General features: G+C 43.5%; 2 pseudogenes; both read left to right on the top strand.

Annotated features, from left to right (window-relative positions):
- The first annotated feature begins 8,410 nt into the window (after positions 1–8,410).
- Positions 8,411–10,998, top strand: LOC129540388 (RNA-binding motif protein, X chromosome-like; annotated as a pseudogene).
- A 3,277-nt stretch (positions 10,999–14,275) lies between these two features.
- On the top strand, positions 14,276–16,866 carry LOC129540390 (RNA-binding motif protein, X chromosome-like; annotated as a pseudogene).
- Positions 16,867–17,287: the final 421 nt, after the last annotated feature.

Consider the following 17,287-nt stretch of genomic DNA (forward strand, 5'->3'; position numbering starts at 1 on the left):
TACAGAAGGCGAGGGGCTGAGTGGGGATGGAGAAATGAGCAGAAGCAGGAAGCTGGAGCCTGGAAGTGACTAGAAGCAAAGCTCTCCGGGAATATCTAGAGATTTGGGAGAGAGATGCTGGATTTCCCATTTCATTTGTACCTTAGAGGATAAGGTAGCTCAGCAGCTGGAAGACTTTCCAGGAAAACCAGCTGTCTCGCTGTGTGTGAGCAGGTGCAAAGGCAGAAGTTCTCGGTGTGCCTTGTCCTGCAGGGAAGGGAGGGTGGTCAGAGCGCCCATCATGGTTCCTGCAGCACCTGCCTCAGGGCTCGGCAAAGAGGAGGCTAGTCAGACTTGCTGAGTGAACGAAACCTGCTGATCCAAGGGAGTGCACATTTCCTGGTCTGGGTGAATTACATCAGCTACCCAATAAACTTGTGAATGACGTCACCAAATCCCAGTTAGTGACCACTAAGAAATTTAGAAGGAAAGGTCTATGAACTAGGAACTGAACAATGTCAGTGGGGTATTCCACATGAAACCAGGATGACCCACTTTGTTAACTCAATATATGATAGTTTTTCCCCCAAGGGGAGTTTATTTCAAAGGAGTTTATTTCACATTTACATGTCTGCATACTTTCTACTAATAATGTGAAGATGAAATATTTACAATTATCCCTTACCTTCTCCCAGGCTCTCTCTCTGAGATACTGCCTGCAAATGCAGGTGTGGATACTGAACTTGGCCTTCCCCTATCCCATCAGGTTCCTGGCCGTGGCAGCTGGTGGTCCCTGGGGCTCTCCTAGCCCCAGTCACTCTGTTCTCTCCTGTCAGGGGCCAGCAGGCCACAGGGAAACTGCTGCTAAGCCAACTGCAGTCAGCACAGACCAACTGCAGTGGTGGCCATAGGAGGCAGCAGCCAGGCTTGTGCCATGGGCAGTAACTGCCAACTTGGGAAAGGTGTAAGAGAACAGGGAGGTTGCCAGAGTATTATCACTTTCACATTTCAATGAACTTCCTTGATTCTGCAATATGGTCTGTATCTCTCTTCTGAAGGCCACCTCTGCCTCACTTACCTCCAATGTCTTAAGAAGACTTAGTCTAAAGGGAGGTGGTGATGAGTGCTGACATTATTGGCTATGCTGAGTGCTTTCCATGTACTTTATCAAGCTGTGTTTACATAGCTAAGAGGGTCCACTAAAGTGACTTTTCCTGAGCGAAGAACGTCTGCTCCATGCTCTGGTATATACATTATAAATGCCTCTGAGATACACCATTACCCAAAAGCGCCAGGTGGATTCTACCACCCATGATTAGTTACTTGATGAGCTATTCAATGAGATTCTGGCGTGGATTATGATGGCAGTTTCAATAGTAGTTGTACGATGGACAGTTGAAGAACTACCGGTGTTTAACTGAGGGTGTCTGGCCCCGGGGGTGTGTATGAATCACCATGTAAGGAAAAGGGGGCTCCTGTAAAAATTTACTCCTCGTGGGATCTTAGTTCTGAACCGCCTCTCTGGACCTGTGCCTCTTATTGTTCTCTTCCACTCCTGACCCTCTTAGCTAACAAATTTACTGTCTGATATCTTCCTTCTGTCCCTTCTTCTACCTCTTGACTTGATGTTCCATATCCCTTCAGATATGACCATTACTTTTACTGGCAAAACTCTGGCCCTTGCATCTGTGTAGGATAGTATTTAGCCATTTCAGGTAAGTACCCCGCCTAGGTAAACTGTGGGAACTTTCAACCAGGGCTCCATTCATGGTGTGGAACACCTGACAGGTTTGGTGTTGGAACTCGATACTGGGAAGACATGAGCATACACAGCTCTACCTTCAAGTCCCTGGGAGCAGCATTTTTCTTATTCTCTATGGCCCTGAGGGATAGAATGAGGAATATTGGGGCATTAAGAGGACAGAGTATGGCTTAAAACAGAAACTAAAATATATTTGACAGCAGCCAGAGCATCCACACTTGCATCACTTTGTCTCTAAAAGGTGCTAGAGCAGAGAGTGACTAGCCATCACATAGAAATGCTGGCAAAAGGAGTCTTGCATCCATAGATCATTTACTAAGGTTCTGTGGCTCAGTGGTAAAGAATCTGCCTGTCAGTGAAGGAGATGCAGGAGATGCCAGTTTGATCCTTGGGTTGGGAAGATCCCCTGGAAAAGGAAATGGCAAGCCAATCCAGTATTCTTGCCTGGGAAATCCCATGGACTGAGAAGCCTGGTGGGCTACAATCCATGGGGCTTCAAAGAGTCGGACACCACCCAGCAACTGAGCATGCACACACACACACATTCTTTTAGTACAGAGTGTCTCAGATTCTAAACTTTCATGATTCTTTGCGTTAAAAAGAAAAAAATTCAGATGTTTGACCCCGAGGAACAATTTGGAGTTGGAGCCACTGGAGGGTCATTCACATATGGCTGTTACCAAGAAGAAAATCACTGAGATGAGAAGCCCTAATTTGAATCTGGGTTGGCAGGGAGGAACCATACCCTCAGAAGGAACCTGGTAATCGGTCTGTGTTTTTCTGTGACAAACAGGGTAAACTTAGACTAAAGAACGTCAGCAAGTTTTGCCTTCCCACACACTACTCTGTAATAATTAGTTTTACTATTTTTTTCACAAGTTATTACTTTAATTATTTTAATTAGATTGTTCATGCACTCAAGTTGTTTACAAGCACTTTTTTTTTTATATAGCATATGGATAAACAGTAGAGGGAAACTACCACCCTAGAGAAAGTCAGGAAGTTTTTACTATGTAGCCGTAGCCCGTGGAGATGGCCCCTTCTACTCTAAACTGGAGAGCTCCCAGCATCCTGGTCCCTTCTTAGAGAGGACCAGGTCCCTGCCTCTATGCAGTGCCTAAGTCACAACCTTATATTCTGGGGTCATTGCTTCTTCAGTCAAAGAAAGAGAGCAAATAACCTATTTTCTATATGCCCCTCTGACAACAACGATGGAGTAACTACTAGGTAACTACTAAGGGTTATGGAAGCTAGTTGTCTACCTATATTGAAATTTCACATACATGGCATTTCCTCACTTTTCTGGTTTGTTTCCTGCTTCTACCTCTTACCATTCGAGTGACCTTGAAAAAGGTCAAACTTCTCAAATTCTCAATTTGCCTGTCAAATGAAGGTTAAAAACACTGGTCTTCAGAGGATTCAATGAGTCAGCCTTGGGGGGACTCTTAAGACTGTTCCAGCAGAGAACAGTATCCGTCGGTATCTAGTCCTCCTCCCTCTGCTACTCTACCCTCTCAGGTTTTTTGACATGACAAAATTGAGATTTTTTGGTTTCAGGCTTTAGGGCTCTCTCTCTTACTTCATTATTGTTCTTAAGCCTATTCTTTTCGTAAGTATGAAAGAGAGAAAGTGGAACAAGTTGAGAAAATAGTCTCTGAGGAATTATCACCATTCAAGTAGTCCTATTGGAACAGATGAAAGACCCCCGAGTTCCTGTTCTCTGTGGCTGTTTTGTCATCCTTGTCAAAGTTATGCACATGAGCTACATTGAATATGTCCCTCAGTCCCATTCTTTCCATGTGATGGGGCTGCTACATCACGACCAGTGAAGTGTGATTTAAACTTTTTTTTAATTAAAACTTTAATAGATTAATAGAACAAAATCTTTTTTTCTCCAGGAGTTTTCCTATGACTAGGATCTAGAACAGAGAAAAAGATTTAGTCTGTGTTGAATTGAAATATTTACACTTGACCTCATTTATTGCATTGTTCCAATTAAATATGATAACCAAATATTATTTTTACCATAATTTAGAGTTAGTCGCTCAGTCGTGTCCAACTCTTTGCGATCCCATGGGCTGTAGCCCTCCAGGTTCCTCTGTCCATGGGATTCTCCAGGCAAGAATACTGGAGTGGGTTGCCATTTCCTTCTTAAGGGGATCTTCCCCACCCAGGGATCGATCCTGCGTCTCCAGCATTGCAGGCGGATTCTTTACCATCTGAGTCACTAGGGAAGCCCCTACCATGATTTAAACACAAAACAAATAACTGACATTTCAAAAGATTTTCAGAAGTCTTTGGGCACCATCTAGTGACTATTTGGGGTACAATTTAAACAAAACTCCAAACTCCCCGATTAAGTTTTCAAAAGAAGTCTCTGGCTCCCTCTTGTGGCACATCACACAACTGGGGAAACAAAAACTTCCAGAAGATGCCTTTTGTCCCAGGAATGGTCAAATATTCAATCTCTGGGGCAAATAAATAGAGGAAAACAATAGAATAGGAAAGACTAGAGATCTCTTCAAGAAAATTAGAGATAACAAGGGAACTCTTCAGGCAAAGATGGGCACAATAAAGGACAGAAATGGTATGGACCTAACAGAAGCAGAAGACATTAAGAAGAGGCGGCAAGAATACACAGAAGAACTGTACAAAAAAGATCTTCATGACCCAGATAACCACAATGGTGTGGTCACTCACCTAGAGCCAGACATCCTGGAATGCGAAGTCAAGTGGGCCTTATTAGGAAGCATTAATATGAACAAAATTAGTGGAGGTGATGGAATTCCAGTTGAGTGAGTGAAGAATGAAAGTCCCTCAGTAGTGTCTGACTCTTTGAGACCCCATGGGCTTAGTCCATGGAATTCTCCAGGCCAGAATACTGGAATGGGTAGTCTATCCCTTCTCCAGGGTATCTTCCAACCCAGGGATCGAACCCAGGTCTTCTGTATCACAGACAGATTCTTTACCAACTGAGCTATGAGGGAAGCCCAGTTGAGCTATTTCAAATCCTAAAAGATGATGCTGTGAAAGTGCTGCACTCAATATGCCAGCAAATTTGGAAAACTCAGCAGTGGCCACAGGACTGCAAAACGTCAGTTTTCATTCGAATCCCAAAGAAAAGCAATGCCAAAGAATGTTCAAACTACTACACAGTTGCACTTGTCTCACACACTCTCAAAGTAATGCTCAAAATTCTCCAAGCCAGGCTTCAATATTATGTGAACTGAGAACTTCCAGATGTTCAAGCTGGATTTAGAAAAGCAGAGAAACCAGAGATCAAATTGCCAGCATCTGCTGGTTCATAGAAAAAGAAAGAGAGTTCCAGAAAAACATCTCCTTCTGCTTTATTGAGTATGCCAAAGCCTTTGACTGTGTGCATCACAACAAACTGGAAAATTCTGAAAGAGATGGGAATACCAGGCCACCTGACCTGCCTCCTGAGAAATCTGTTTGCAGTTCAAGAAGCAACAGTTAGAACTGAACATGAAACAACAGACTGGTTCCAAACTGGGAAAGGAGTACATCAAGGCTGTATATTGTCACCCTGCTTATTTAACTTGTATGCAGAGTACACTACATGAAATGCTGGGCTAGATGAAGCAAAAGCTGGTATCAAGATTTCCGGGAGAAATATCAGTAACCTCAGATACGCAGATGATATGACACTTATGGCAGAAAGTGAAGAAGAACTGAAGAGCTTCTTGATGAAACTGAAAGAGGAGAATGAAAAAGCTGGCTTAAAACTCAGCATTCAGAAAACTAAGATCATGGCATCTGGTCCCATTACTTCATGGAAAATAGATGGGGAAACAACGAAAATAGTGACAGACTATTTTCTTGGGCTCCAAAAAAACTGCAGACAGTGACTGCAGCCATGAAATTAAAAAGACGCTTGCTCCTTGGAAGAAAAGCTATGGCCGACCTAGACAGCATATTAAAAAGCAGAGACAGTACTTTGCTGACAAAGGTATATCTAGTCAAAGCTATGGTTTTTCCAGTAGTCATGTATAGATTGAGAGTTGGACTATAAAGAAAGCTGAGCACTGAAGAATTGATGCTTTTGAAATGTGGTGTTGAAGACTCTTAAGAGTCCCTTGGATTGCAAGGAGATCCAACCAGTTCATCCTAAAGGAAATCAGTCCTGAGTGTTCATTGGAAGGACTGATGCTGAAGCTGAAACTCCAATACTTTGGCCACCTGATGTGAAAAACTAACTCACTGGAAAAGCCCCTGATGCAGGGAAAGATTGAAGGCAGGAGGAGAAGGGGACAACAGAAGATGAGATGATTGGGTCATGAGTCAATGGTCAATGAGTTTGAGTAAACTCCAGGAGTTGATGATGGACAGGGAGGCCTGGCTCGCTGCAGTCCATGGGGTCGAAAGGAGTCGGACACGACTGAGCACCTGAACTGAACTGAAGTGGGGCTTCTTTGGTGGCTCAGAAGTTGAAGAGTCTGCCTGCAATGTGGGAGATCTGGGTTTTATCTCTGGGTCAGGAAGTTCCCCTGGAGAAGGGAATGGCAACCCACTTCAGTATTCTTGCTTGGAAAATTCTATAGACAGAGGAACCTGGCAGGCCACAGTCCATGGGCTCTCAAAGTGTCAGACACACTGAATAATTAACATGGACATGACTGTCAGTGATTCCCTGAAGAATCACAGTACAGTCACACTTTTTTTTTTTTTCCTGTGTAAACTTGCACTGTAGTATGATATATCGGTAAAATCCTGCTGTAACTTCAAAAATGGAAATAATGAGAATCATTCCAAAATTTTAACCTTTGTCAGGAACAAAATTTTAAAGCTGGCCAGACAAAGAAAATGTAAACTGTCTTCTTGCCATGGTTGTACTACAGCATTCCCTGACCAGTGACTAGAAGACCCCACCATCCTGGGAACCTTACTGAGGGCTTTCTAATCTTTTTATGTGTTCCAACAGTTAATTTGCACAACTGAACTGAACTGAACTGAAGAGGTAAGACTACTATAATCCTCATTTCCAAAGAGAAAACTGAAGCACAGAAAGAAAATTGCCAAAGACCAATGACTGATAAGTGCCAGGCCTGGTATGGCCTATCCCTCACTCAATCCTACTGTCACCTAGGTCTCTACTAAGACTCTGGGCAGGACTTCAGTGACATTATCATCCTGTTTGAATCGTCACTGTTTTAATAGCCCTTTAGTAATGTCTTCTAACTATTTGTTGAACACATGTTAATGTTAACATTTTAACACATGTTAAAATGTCTCATTTTAACCTCGAAGTAAGCAGAGTACATCATGAGGAACGCTGGGCTGGAAGAAGCACAAGATGGAATCAAGATTGCCGGGAGAAATATCAATAACCTCAGATATGCAGATGACACTACCCTTATGGCAGAAAGTGAAGAGGAACTCAAAAGCCTCTTGATGAAAGTGAAAGAGGAGAGTGAAAAGGTTGGCTTGAAGCTCAACATTCAGAAAACAAAGATCATGGCATGTGGAAACAGTGTCAGACTTTATTTTGGGGGGATCCAAAATCACTGCAGATGCTGATTGCAGCCGGGAAATTAAAAGACACTTACTCCTGGGAAGGAAAGTTATGACCAACCTTGATAGTATATTAAAAAGCAGAGACATTACTTTGCCAACAAAGGTCCGTCTAGTCAAGGCTATGGTTTTTCCCGTGGTCATGTATGGATGTGAGAGTTGGACTGTGAAGAAAGCTGATCGCTGAAGAATTGATGCTTTTGAACTGTGGTGCTGGAGAAGACTCTTGAGAATCCCTTGGACTGCAAGGAGATCCAACCAGTCCATTCTAAAGGAGATCAGTCCTGGGTGTTCATTGGAAGAACTGATGCTAAAGCTGAAACTCCAATACTTAGGCCACCTCATGCGATGAGTTGACTCACTGGAAAAGACTCTGATGCTAGGAAAGGTTGGGGGCAGGAGGAGAAGGGGACGATAGAGAATGAGATGGCTGGATGGCATCACTGACTCGATGGACATGAGTTTGAGTGAACTCTGGGAGTTGGTGATGGACAGGGAGGCCTGGCGGGGTGTGATTCATGGGGTCACAAAGAGTCGGACACGACTGAGCGACTGAACTGAACTGAAGTAAGAGTTAGTTACTCAGTTGTTTCTGACTCTTTTTGACCCCATGGACTATATGTAGCCTGCCAGGCTCCTCTGTCCATGGCATTCTCCAGGCAAGAATACTGGAGTGGGTTGCCATTTCTTTCTCCAGTGGATATTTCCAACCCAGGGATCAAACCCGTATCTTCTGCACTGAAGGCAGATTCTTGACATCTGAGCCACTAGGGAAGCCCCTTTTAACCTCAAAAATAGAAATAAAAGAGCTTACTCCATATCTTCTACATTTGTTAAGAACCACAAAATGTTAAAACTGGCCAGTCAAACAATTACCATAATATCTGTGCTGCTAATATGGGATAGACTTTACAGGGCTTCCCAACTTGGGCACTATTTGCATTTGAGGCCTGATAATTCTCTATGGTCAAGGACTGTCCTGTGCATTGAGATAGCAGTATCCCTGGTGTCTACCCAATAGATGCCAGTTTCTTCAGTCCAAATGTCTCCATTTTGGAGGAAGGGCAGCAGAAATGCTCAGATCTTCCTGGGTTGAGAACTATAGGGCAGTGTATACTCTGAAATCGTTGATACGAAATGGAGGAAGTAGAAGCAGCATTAGAGATGGTATAACTTTAAGTTTCCCAAATGATCCTGAGACAGGGGAAGAATAGAAGCAATGAAAAAATGCCGTTGGCCCAGCTGCAACATTCGCCCCCAGAAAAATGCCACAACTCTATCGTGCTTATCCCCTCTGCAGCCTGAGAATGCAACAATACCCTTACATTGCATGCTGTGGAAATAATCTTGAGTATGTAAGACTTTCATGATTGCATTGTATAACAGCGTCATAAAATGTCACTAGTTGCTGCTGGCTTTGTGCTCAGGGAGCAGGAAGTTTTCTATTCTCTGGGTGAGCATGACTTGCCTGTTGAAAGTGGAATGGCTCCAGGTACTTTGCTCTCAGGAGAAGCCCAACCTGAGGATCAGGTCCTAAGCTGAGCTGAGAGCCCTTACCACCGTGTAAACCTCTCCTTCCAATCCTGTAAGACCTTTACCATTTCTGAACTCTTTGTTTTGTGAACTAATGAATTTTATCATTAAGTTGACTGTAGATTAATTTTTCTTTTTTGTGTAATCTAAAGGATCTTGACTAATACAGCTGTGCTTAAAACACTACCATGGCATGATGTTATTTTTAAAAGGACATCAGGTTGCTCAGTAGTGCGAGCGCCTTCCAGCTTCCGTTCTCAGGGTCGGCTGCCCTCTTGCGTGCAGAGCTGCTAGGAAGCCGCTGTTGGCGAGACAGCGCCTTGAGACCATCGTCACCTCTCCAATTTTAAAAAGGGGGGAAAATTGTTGAGGCAGATCGCCCAGGAAAGCTCTTTATCTGTGGCCTCAATACAGAAACAAATGAGAAAGCCCTTGAAGCAGTATTTGGCAAATATGGACGACTAGTGGAAGTTCTCCTGATGAAAGATCGTGAAACCAACAAATCTAGAGGATTTGCTTTTGTCACCTTTGAAAGCCCAGCAGATGCTAAGGATGCAGCCAGAGAGACATGAATGGAAAGTCCTTAGATGGAAAAGCCATCAAGGTAGAACAAGCCACTAAACCGTCATTTGAAAGTGGTAGACGTGGACCACCTCCACTTCCAAGAAGCAGAGGCCCTCTCAGAGGCCTTCGAGGAGGAAGAGGAGGAAGTGGAGGAACCAGGGGACCTCCATCCCATGGAGGGCACATGGATGATGGTGGCTATTCCATGAATTTTAACATGAGTTCTTCCAGGGGACCACTTCCGGTAAAAAAAGGACCACCACCACGAAGTAGGGGGCCTCCTCCTAAAAGATCTGCCCCTTTAGGACCAGTTCGAAGCAGCAGTGGAATGGGAGGAAGAGCTCCTGTATCACGTGGAAGAGATAGTTACGGAGGTCCACCTCAAAGGGAGCCCTTCCCCTCTCGTAGAGATGTTTATTTGTCCCCAAGAGATGATGGATATTCTACTAAAGACAGTTGTTCAAGCAGAGATTACCCAAGTTCTCGCGATACAAGAGATTATGCACCACCACCAAGAGATTATACTTACCGTGATTATGGCCATTCCAGTTCAGGTGATGACTATCCATCAAGAGACTATAGTGATAGAGATGGCTATGGTCGTGATCGTGACTATTCAGATCATCCAATGGAGGTTCCTACAGAGATTCATATGAGAGTTATGGTAACTCACGTAGTGCTCCACCTACACGGGGGCCCCCGCCATCTTATGGTGGAAGCAGTCGCTATGATGATTACAGCAGCTCACGTGACGCATATGGTGGAAGTCGAGACAGTTACTCAAGCAGCCGAAGTGATCTCTACTCAAGTGGTCGTGATCGGGTTGGCAGACAAGAAAGAGGGCTTCCCCCTTCTATGGAAAGGGGGTACCCTCCTCCACGAGATTCCTACAGCAGTTCAAGCCGCGGAGCTCCAAGAGGTGGTGGCTGTGGAGGAAGCCGATCTGATAGAGGGGGAGGCAGAAGCAGATATTAAAAACAAACAACTTTGGACCAAAGTCCCTGTTCAAAGAAACAAACAAAAGTGGAACCTGTTCTATCATAACTACCCAAGGACTACTAAAAGGAAAGATTGTGTTACTTTTTAAAAAATTTCCTGTTAAGTTCCCCTTCCATAATTTTTATGTTTTCTTGTGAGGAAAGAAAGTAAAACATGTTTAATCTTTGATTTTATGACATTGCTTTCAACAGGCAAATGTTAAGTGTGTTAAGACTTCACATGTGTACTAGTGGTGTAATCTTCCAAGTAAAAGTGTCCCTAAAGGCCACTTCCTATAGGATTTTCCCTAGTTAAATGATGAGGCAAGCAATTTATCTTACACAAAATATCTAGTATAAAATGGAGAGATGAATCCTCCTGCCTATATAAACAAGCTAGCTTATTAGAGGGTGGTCGGGGTATGCTACTCTTAGGATTTCAGTGTCTTCAAACTGAAATCTCAAATGTTCTCAGTATGAAAAACCTGAGATCAGATGCATATATGTAAGGAAAGTGCTATTCACCCAGTAAACCCAGAAAAAAGCAAATGGATAATGCTGGCCATATTTTGCCTTTCTGACATTTCCTTGGGAATCTACAAGAACCTCCCCTTTCCCCCTCCCCAATAAAACCATTTAAGTGTGTGTTAAGCAACTGCTGCTCCTGCTAAGTCACTTCAGTCGTGTCCAACTCTGCGTGACCCCATAGAAGGAAGCCCACCAAGCTCCCCGTCCCTGGGATTCTTCAGGTAAGAACACTGGAGTGGGTTGCCATTTCCTTCTCCAATGTGTGAAAGTGAAAAGTGAAAGTGAAGTTGCTCAGTCGTGTTCGACCCTTAGCGACCCACGGACTGCAGCCTACCAGGCTCCTCCATCCATGGGATTTTCTAGGCAAGAGTACTGGAGTGGCTTGCCATTGCCTTCTCCGTGTTAAGCAACTACAGAATACTAAATAAAAAGTTTGGCCAAAACCAAAAAAATAAAAAAGACATCAATAAATTAGAATATTTGTTACTGAATAAATGAATTCATCCATCAGGTATTTATGGAGTACCATGCAACTGCTTTAGAGAGTGAGCGAAGTGATAAAGGGCATAGAATCTACCTCATTTGAGGGAAAAGAGTAAGAAACAGAGAATGGTTAGCCTCAAGATGAGAAGACTTAGAAGGGCCATGATAGCTGTCTTCATGACAGATGTAGTTCTATGTATTTGAAGAGGGTAACACTTTGAGACATGGATTTAGCTTGGACCTGCCTGCTAGAATACAAGATATCTTAATTCTCTTTAAGATGTGGATCCTTCTTCTAAGATACTGGGAGGAAATATATTCACGGAGAATAAGGCAAGGAAAGGCAAAATCTTGCAGTTAGATTTCGGACTTCTAGACCACCAGTGTTTCCTCTCAAAAGAGAAGAGCCCTTTCCTAAAGTAGACTGGCCTGGAGTGGCTAGAATCAAGGCAGGACAGAAGGCCTCCTCCAGCTCCTTAAGCCCAAGCCCTTGTTGTGAGTCTTATTACAATGGAAACAAAGAATACTCTTGCCAGTCCAAAACATATGGGGAGCCCAATTCAGGAACAAAAAGTGCTTATCATCATCTGTATCTTATCCTCCCCCTTCCCTTTATTGAGGCTTCACATGGATGGATCGCTGCCTTAATCAATAGTAAATTTACAGCCTCACGAGGGGTCTTGAGCCAGGGGTACCTAGCTAAGTCGTGCAGGGATTCCTGATTCACACAGACTTTGAGAAGATAAAATTTTTTTTGTTTTTAAGCTGCTAAGTATATGAAGTTTCAGAAGATAATTTCTTTCACAGCAATAGATAACCAGAACAAATGAGTACATAAAATCCATTGTTGTTTAGTCGCTCAGTCGTGTCCTACTCTTTGCAATCCCATGTACTGCAGCACACCAGGTTTCCCTGTCCTTTACCATCTCCCGGAGCTTGCTTCAGCTCATGTTCATTGAGTCAGTAATGCCATCCAACCATCTCATCTTCTGTCATCCCCTTCTCCTCCTGCCTTCAATCTTTCCCTGCATCCAAGAATAAAATTTGTAAATTTGGGTTTACGTAAAAATTCATAAATTTTTCCTGCTTGCAGTATGACATTGAGTATCTTTGTACATATAGTCTTGTGAATTCCCGAAAGTAATTTTGTAGGATAAATTATTGGACATGGAATTGTTTACTCCTATTTGACTGCGTGCATCACAATAAACTGTGGAAAATTCTGAAAGAGATGGGAATACCAGACTGCCTGACCTGCCTCTTGAGAAACCTGTATGCAGGTCAGGAAGCAACAGTTAGAACTGGTCATGGAACAACAAACTGGTTCCAAATAGGAAAGGGCGTACATCAAGGCTGTATATTGTCACCCTGCTTTTTAAACTTATATGCAGAGTACATCATGAGAAATGCTGGGCTGGAGAAAGCACAAGCTTGCATCAAGATTGCTGAGAGTAATATCAATAACCTCAGATATGCAGATGACACCACTCTTATGGCAGAAAGTGAAGAAGAACTAAAGAGCTTCTTGATGAAATTGAAAGAAGAGAGTTAAAAAGTTGACTTGAAGCTCAACATTCAGAAAACTAAGATCATGGCATCCGGTCCCATCACTTCATGGCAAATAGATGGGGAAACAGTGAAACAGTGGCTGACTTTATATTTCTGGGCTCCAAAATCACTGCAGATGGTGATTGCAGCCATGAAATTAAAAGACGCTTGCTCCTTGGAAGGAAAGTTATGACCAACCTAGACAGCATATTAAAAGGAAGAGACAGTCAATGTATGGCAAAACCAATACAATATTATAAAGTAATTAGCTTCCAATAAATAAATAAATAAATAAATTTAAAAAATAAAAAGAAGAGTCATTACTTTGCCAACAAAGGTCTGTCTAGTCAAGGCTATGGTTTTTCCAGTGGTCATGTATGGATGTGAGAGTTTGACTGTAAAGAAAGCTGAGTGCAGAAGAATTGATGCTTTTGAACTGTGCTGTTGGAGAAGACTCTTGAGAGTCCCTTGGACTGCAAGGAGATCCAACCAGTCCATTCTAAAGGAGATCAGTCCTGGGTGTTCATTGGAGGGACTGATGTTGAAGCTGAAACTCGAATACTTTGGCCACCTGATGTGGAGAACTGACTCATTGGAAAAGACGCTGATGCTGGGAAAGATTGAGGGCAAGGAGGAGACGGGGACGACAGAGGATGAGATGGCTGAATGGCATCACCGACTCAATGGACATGTGTTTGGGTGGACTTCGGGAGTTGGTGATGGACAGGGAGGCCTGGCAGGGTGTGATTCATGGGGTCACAAAGAGTCGGACACGACTGAGCGACTGAACTGAACTGAAGTAAGAGTTAGTTACTCAGTTGTTTCTGACTCTTTTTGACCCCATGGACTATATGTAGCCTGCCAGGCTCCTCTGTCCATGGCATTCTCCAGGCAAGAATACTGGAGTGGGTTGCCATTTCTTTCTCCAGTGGATATTTCCAACCCAGGGATCAAACCCGTATCTTCTGCACTGAAGGCAGATTCCTGACATCTGAGCCACTAGGGAAGCCCCTTTTAACCTCAAAAATAGAAATAAAAGAGCTTACTCCATATCTTCTACATTTGTTAAGAACCACAAAATGTTAAAACTGGCCAGTCAAACAATTACCATAATATCTGTGCTGCTAATATGGGATAGACTTTACAGGGCTTCCCAACTTGGGCACTATTTGCATTTGAGGCCTGATAATTCTCTATGGTCAAGGACTTTCCTGTGCATTGAGATAGCAGTATCCCTGGTGTCTACCCAATAGATGCCAGTTTCTTCAGTCCAAATGTCTCCATTTTGGAGGAAGGGCAGCAGAAATGCTCAGATCTTCCTGGGTTGAGAACTATAGGGCAGTGTATACTCTGAAATCGTTGATACGAAATGGAGGAAGTAGAAGCAGCATTAGAGATGGTATAACTTTAAGTTTCCCAAATGATCCTGAGACAGGGGAAGAATAGAAGCAATGAAAAAATGCCGTTGGCCCAGCTGCAACATTCGCCCCCAGAAAAATGCCACAACTCTATCGTGCTTATCCCCTCTGCAGCCTGAGAATGCAACAATACCCTTACATTGCATGCTGTGGAAATAATCTTGAGTATGTAAGACTTTCATGATTGCGTTGTATAACAGCGTCATAAAATGTCACTAGTTGCTGCTGGCTTTGTGCTCAGGGAGCAGGAAGTTTTCTATTCTCTGGGTGAGCATGACTTGCCTGTTGAAAGTGGAATGGCTCCAGGTACTTTGCTCTCAGGAGAAGCCCAACCTGAGGATCAGGTCCTAAGCTGAGCTGAGAGCCCTTACCACCGTGTAAACCTCTCCTTCCAATCCTGTAAGACCATTACCATTTCTGAACTCTTTGTTTTGTGAACTAATGAATTTTATCATTAAGTCGACTGTAGATTAATTTTTCTTTTTTGTGTAATCTAAAGGATCTTGACTAATACAACTGTGCTTAAAACACTACCATGGCATGATGTTATTTTTAAAAGGACATCAGGTTGCGCAGTAGTGCGAGCGCCTTCCAGCTTCCGTTCTCAGGGTCGGCTGCCCTCTTGCGTGCAGAGCTGCTAGGAAGCCGCTGTTGGCGAGCTCGTAGGAGCTTGAGACCATCGTCACCTCTCCAATTTTAAAAAGGGGGGAAAATTGTTGAGGCAGATCGCCCAGGAAAGCTCTTTATCTGTGGCCTCAATACAGAAACAAATGAGAAAGCCCTTGAAGCAGTATTTGGCAAATATGGACGACTAGTGGAAGTTCTCCTGATGAAAGATCGTGAAACCAACAAATCTAGAGGATTTGCTTTTGTCACCTTTGAAAGCCCAGCAGATGCTAAGGATGCAGCCAGAGAGACATGAATGGAAAGTCCTTAGATGGAAAAGCCATCAAGGTAGAACAAGCCACTAAACCGTCATTTGAAAGTGGTAGACGTGGACCACCTCCACTTCCAAGAAGCAGAGGCCCTCTCAGAGGCCTTCGAGGAGGAAGAGGAGGAAGTGGAGGAACCAGGGGACCTCCATCCCATGGAGGGCACATGGATGATGGTGGCTATTCCATGAATTTTAACATGAGTTCTTCCAGGGGACCACTTCCGGTAAAAAAAGGACCACCACCACGAAGTAGGGGGCCTCCTCCTAAAAGATCTGCCCCTTTAGGACCAGTTCGAAGCAGCAGTGGAATGGGAGGAAGAGCTCCTGTATCACGTGGAAGAGATAGTTACGGAGGTCCACCTCAAAGGGAGCCCTTCCCCTCTCGTAGAGATGTTTATTTGTCCCCAAGAGATGATGGATATTCTACTAAAGACAGTTGTTCAAGCAGAGATTACCCAAGTTCTCGCGATACAAGAGATTATGCACCACCACCAAGAGATTATACTTACCGTGATTATGGCCATTCCAGTTCAGGTGATGACTATCCATCAAGAGACTATAGTGATAGAGATGGCTATGGTCGTGATCGTGACTATTCAGATCATCCAATGGAGGTTCCTACAGAGATTCATATGAGAGTTATGGTAACTCACGTAGTGCTCCACCTACACGGGGGCCCCCGCCATCTTATGGTGGAAGCAGTCGCTATGATGATTACAGCAGCTCACGTGACGCATATGGTGGAAGTCGAGACAGTTACTCAAGCAGCCGAAGTGATCTCTACTCAAGTGGTCGTGATCGGGTTGGCAGACAAGAAAGAGGGCTTCCCCCTTCTATGGAAAGGGGGTACCCTCCTCCACGAGATTCCTACAGCAGTTCAAGCCGCGGAGCTCCAAGAGGTGGTGGCTGTGGAGGAAGCCGATCTGATAGAGGGGGAGGCAGAAGCAGATATTAAAAACAAACAACTTTGGACCAAAGTCCCTGTTCAAAGAAACAAACAAAAGTGGAACCTGTTCTATCATAACTACCCAAGGACTACTAAAAGGAAAGATTGTGTTACTTTTTAAAAAATTTCCTGTTAAGTTCCCCTTCCATAATTTTTATGTTTTCTTGTGAGGAAAGAAAGTAAAACATGTTTAATCTTTGATTTTATGACATTGCTTTCAACAGGCAAATGTTAAGTGTGTTAAGACTTCACATGTGTACTAGTGGTGTAATCTTCCAAGTAAAAGTGTCCCTAAAGGCCACTTCCTATAGGATTTTCCCTAGTTAAATGATGAGGCAAGCAATTTATCTTACACAAAATATCTAGTATAAAATGGAGAGATGAATCCTCCTGCCTATATAAACAAGCTAGCTTATTAGAGGGTGGTCGGGGTATGCTACTCTTAGGATTTCAGTGTCTTCAAACTGAAATCTCAAATGTTCTCAGTATGAAAAACCTGAGATCAGATGCATATATGTAAGGAAAGTGCTATTCACCCAGTAAACCCAGAAAAAAGCAAATGGATAATGCTGGCCATATTTTGCCTTTCTGACATTTCCTTGGGAATCTACAAGAACCTCCCCTTTCCCCCTCCCCAATAAAACCATTTAAGTGTGTGTTAAGCAACTGCTGCTCCTGCTAAGTCACTTCAGTCGTGTCCAACTCTGCGTGACCCCATAGAAGGAAGCCCACCAAGCTCCCCGTCCCTGGGATTCTTCAGGTAAGAACACTGGAGTGGGTTGCCATTTCCTTCTCCAATGTGTGAAAGTGAAAAGTGAAAGTGAAGTTGCTCAGTCGTGTTCGACCCTTAGCGACCCACGGACTGCAGCCTACCAGGCTCCTCCATCCATGGGATTTTCTAGGCAAGAGTACTGGAGTGGCTTGCCATTGCCTTCTCCGTGTTAAGCAACTACAGAATACTAAATAAAAAGTTTGGCCAAAACCAAAAAAATAAAAAAGACATCAATAAATTAGAATATTTGTTACTGAATAAATGAATTCATCCATCAGGTATTTATGGAGTACCATGCAACTGCTTTAGAG

This window comes from Moschus berezovskii, chromosome 4 (assembly GCF_049115385.1).
Source record: "Moschus berezovskii isolate FMDL1 chromosome 4, NW_MosBer_1.0, whole genome shotgun sequence".
Taxonomy (NCBI): domain Eukaryota; kingdom Metazoa; phylum Chordata; class Mammalia; order Artiodactyla; family Moschidae; genus Moschus; species Moschus berezovskii.